The sequence below is a fragment of the Mus caroli genome, chromosome 2, assembly GCF_900094665.2.
Source record: "Mus caroli chromosome 2, CAROLI_EIJ_v1.1, whole genome shotgun sequence".
Lineage (NCBI taxonomy): Eukaryota > Metazoa > Chordata > Mammalia > Rodentia > Muridae > Mus > Mus caroli.
The window spans coordinates 10,949,272-10,953,596 of record NC_034571.1 but is presented as its reverse complement, the minus strand read 5'-3'; positions in this window follow the sequence as shown (position 1 = coordinate 10,953,596).

Below are 4,325 nucleotides of genomic sequence, written 5' to 3'. Positions count from 1 at the left end.
AGAGAGAGAGAGAGAGAGAGAGAGAGAGAGAGAATATGAATCTGGGCCCAAACATGGGCTTTTGAAACCTCAAAGCCCTCCTCCCTAGCGGCACCCTTCCTCCAACAAGACCACACCCACTCTAACAAAGCCATACCCCCTACTCCTTGTAATTTTTTCAAACACATCCACACTCTGGTGACTAAGCATAAATATATGAGCCTATGGGGCCATTCTTTTTCAAACCACAGGAGCCTATGTTAAGGAAACATATTGTGGAAGGGGTGAATGGCACAGCAAAGATAACACACAAAGAGCCAGGAAAAAAAAAAAAGGAGGAATACTGGAGACTGGAGGTCCCACAATTGCCTTCAAGAATATGCCCTTAAGTACCCACGAAGTTTTCACAAGGTACTATTTTCCAAAAGATTCCCCACGTCCCAATACTGCTACTGTGATTCCAGGCCAGGGGGTTATAGATTTATGACACAATCTATATCAAACACAGGAGCTGAATTTAGCACCTATAGTTCCTGACAGGAAACAAATGGAGTTGCCAAGGTTTTAGTTGATTTGTTTGCTCTTGGGCTGTGCCCTCAGGTTATGTGAGATTCCTAACATTTTTAGGGAAATACTATTTTAATACAATATAACTCCAAATGTAGAATGTCCTACATACATTTTTTGCAACCTACTTTTAATAAGGGTCCAACCTCTCCTCTAGCCCACCAACCAGCAGAGGTTGTGGAAGAGAAAAGTTATTAGGATGTGGGGGAAGTAGACCTGTTCAGCAATAGGTCTTTGGGGGCAAGCTGGATCTTGTCAGCAGTTCAGTTCCAGGGCAAACACCAGAAATGATTCAGCAGTTGCAGATCAGTCCTCTTGGCAGGCAGACACCACACATGAATCGGCAGCTGTAGTTCAATCCTGAAGAAACCTCAAGGCTCACCAACCGACCTGAGGCAGGACTATAGACACAGCAAGCTGCTGAGGGAACCTCACACACCTCAGGAACAGTTCTTTGTCAAGAGAGTTTCTCTCAATGGCAGCATTACCACAAGCAGAGCTCAACAACACAGTGCAAGGCAAACCAATACCTGCATGTCTTTAGCAGAGAATAATGAGTTGAAACAAAACCAAACTGATGCTCATCTTGAACTGTCTGTGAGGTCATGTTTACACTCCTTCATCACAGGTCCTTTCATGAGTTTGCTATATTCAAATATCTATTCACCTGTGTCTGCTTCAGAAAAACAGTCTTTCACATGTTTGCTTTAGCAAGACGTCCTTTCACCTGTATGCCCCAGCAAAACATAACTTGACATAACTAACTTTCCAAAGAAACCAGAAGTTTCCACTTCACTGTCCATCAAACTCATTCCTTGGGCTCTCCTGAAGAGCTAACTGAAACACAGATTCCAGGACTCTGGCTAAGGTACTTCCTGAAAATCTAAACATGGACCTAAAGAACAGGGAACTGTAAACAGGGTCCTGGGGCCCTAGTGCACAGCAGGGCTGGAGATTCCCCCACAAAAGCCATGCACCAAAGAAATACAAAGGGTGTTTGGACTTTTTTGTCCTTTTCCAGAAAGTAAATAAATGCCTATTGTTTTAAATACACAAAATCTGAAAACCAGCAAGCAAAAGCAAAAGCAATGTAGAGTTCTTTACCATCCCCAGGGAACTAATCAGACCCCCGAAGGAAAGCTATGCATGGAAGGGTTTCCACTTGTCACTCAGGGCAGGATCAAGACCAATAATTATTGCCAAAGAAAATTAGCAGCACACAGTGTCTCCAGCCAACAACAGGGGCCCTCTAATGTCCCTGTCACCTTCTTTTAAAGGAGCTGCCTGTCAGAGACCCTTCTAAATGAAAAATGCTATTTACAGAATGAAGAACTGCTAATACCAAAACAGGCATTCCTGGTACTTAGTGGTGTAATTTGGGTAAAATTTTTCTCTGATTCCATCTCCTCCTGATACATTTTTTTACCATAACATTTCTTGAGACTTAACCAAAAACAATATTTTATGGCTATTTTTATATGATCTTTGGACACAATATGTATTCCCTATGGGGGGAAAAACATCATCATGAAACAGGCAATAATTCGATCACTTTTGGTTAAACCCCATCTTGAATGGAAATTGGTCACTTTAGAATCAGTCATACTACACAAGGAAATGGGCCCACTGCTCTTTCCATAACTGGAAAAGAGCTCACCACCTTCACTTCTCAGGAATTCAGACGGATCAGGAATGGGGAGGAATGATTCACACTACCAGCAGGGACTGTTTTATATCACTTCTTCCTCTCTGAGGCCCCGTTGTGCGGTTGTGATAGAAGTGAGTAACTTAAGAAAACAGAATTCCTTACTCTTTCACAGTCTCCAGGAGAAGTCCACATGCAAGGTACTAATTTGCTAGAGTCTCCTACATTGTGTTTCACGAGCGAAGAAGGCCTGGTCCTCATGTGGTAAAAGGCACAAAGACAAAAATTCGTAATGTCTGTGGTGACTCTTTCATAAGGAACTCAATCACCTCTCCAGAGGAGGAATTCCTGACCTAACACCACAAAACAAGCCATCTGTCAACACCACCCCACTGGCTTGTAAATTTAAATACTTCTTCAGGAAGATGTCAATCAAGCCTCGGAAACTTATTAGTGAGTAGAATTGTCTGAAATTATTCTTCTGTTTGTTGTTGTTTCAACGCATACATACACACAGAGGCCATAGACCAATCTCATATGTCATTGTAGGGATGTCATCTATGTCCTCACTGGCCTGGCAATAACTGACTAGGCTCAATTGACTGGCCACTGGGTCCGGGGAACTTTCCTGCCTCTATATCCTCAAGTTTGGATTGTATGTGTGTGATGGTTTTTTACATGAATTCTGGGGATTGGGGAATCAAAGTTGGGTCTTCATACTTTCCAAACAACAAGTGCTTCATCAGCGAAGACACACACATACACATGAGGGAGTATGGGTGCAGGTGCTGATATGGGTGTGGGCATGCGTGCAGGTGTGTGCATGCACATGCCCCTGTGTGTGTGTGTGTGTTTGTGTGTGTGGTGTCCATCCCACTCCTTACCTAAAGATTTCATTTATGTTATTGAGTCCCTCTCTCTTCTGATCTAAGAGGTCTAGGGGAGGGCCAGGTGATTACAATCCAGTCGCAACACAACACTCTTGCTTAATGAAACTGTCTCTCCCTAAGATGTCAGCTGAGAAGTTCTTATAGCACAGGCATTTTATTCTCTTAATAATACAAAGGTTTGCAAAGAAAGGACACTCTGACTCTAGTCTGCTAATGAGAAGACAATGATATGGTGATTTTTGCTTATTATGTGTTCATGCACATAACAGCTCTGTGACCCAAACTGTGGAGACCTCTGACCCTAGTTCCCTGTGGCTATGCCTGGGAATTTAAGTGCATAAAAAGCAGAAGTACTTCAGGCTTTTAAAATGAGCCAGGTCAGGCAGGCAGCTTTCGTTATACTGTCCCTTTGGTAAGTCACTTCAGTAGAGGACAGGAGCCTAGCATGTCTGAATCACAGTCCAGCCCAACCCTCTTCATCCTTTCTGCTCAAACCCTCTTATTCCAGCAGCCCTCTCAAGCTCCACCTCTGCTGTCCTCCTTCCCCTAAAAGGCTTTTCACTCATTTCTAGGCCCCTCTTCATGTGTCTATTCAAGTGGCTTCTCCCAGGCACTATTCCCAGTATTCAGAGAAATGCTGCTGACGCTTATAGTTCAGACTCACTGGCTTGCATGGTTCACTTCCAAGGCCCTAGTGGGGCTCTCACATATTTGTGGGATTTTGTTGCTGTTTGTTCTGGTTTGGTGGGTGAGGTATTGGTTGAGGGGTGGGGCTTTGGTGGGGAGGGGGTCTTGTTCTTCAGCCAAGGCTAGTCTCAAGTTCAGTCGTCTACCTCAGCCTGAACAGCATGCATCACTATGCCTGGTTATCATGACTATGTTTTTAAAATAAGCATTTTATAAGATAATTTAACTATGACAGTTTTAATTTTTTATCAGAAAATTATTTTTCTCTTATTTTTGTGATAGCATTTATCAATGTCGGCAGAATGTCCTGATTCTCACCGTGGAGCCCAGGTACATTTCAGCTCACAAGAGATGATCCTACCTTAGCCTCTTAAGTCCTGGGATAACAAGCATGCACCACTACACCTAGTGTTATAATTGCTTTAGATCCTTCATTTCAACTCCCGGATCATCTTCCTCTTGTACTGTATACTAATGAGCATTTGGGGGAATCAAGATAAACAGAGAGAGAGAGAGAGAGAGAGAGAGAGAGAGAGAGAGAGAGAGAGAGAGAGAGA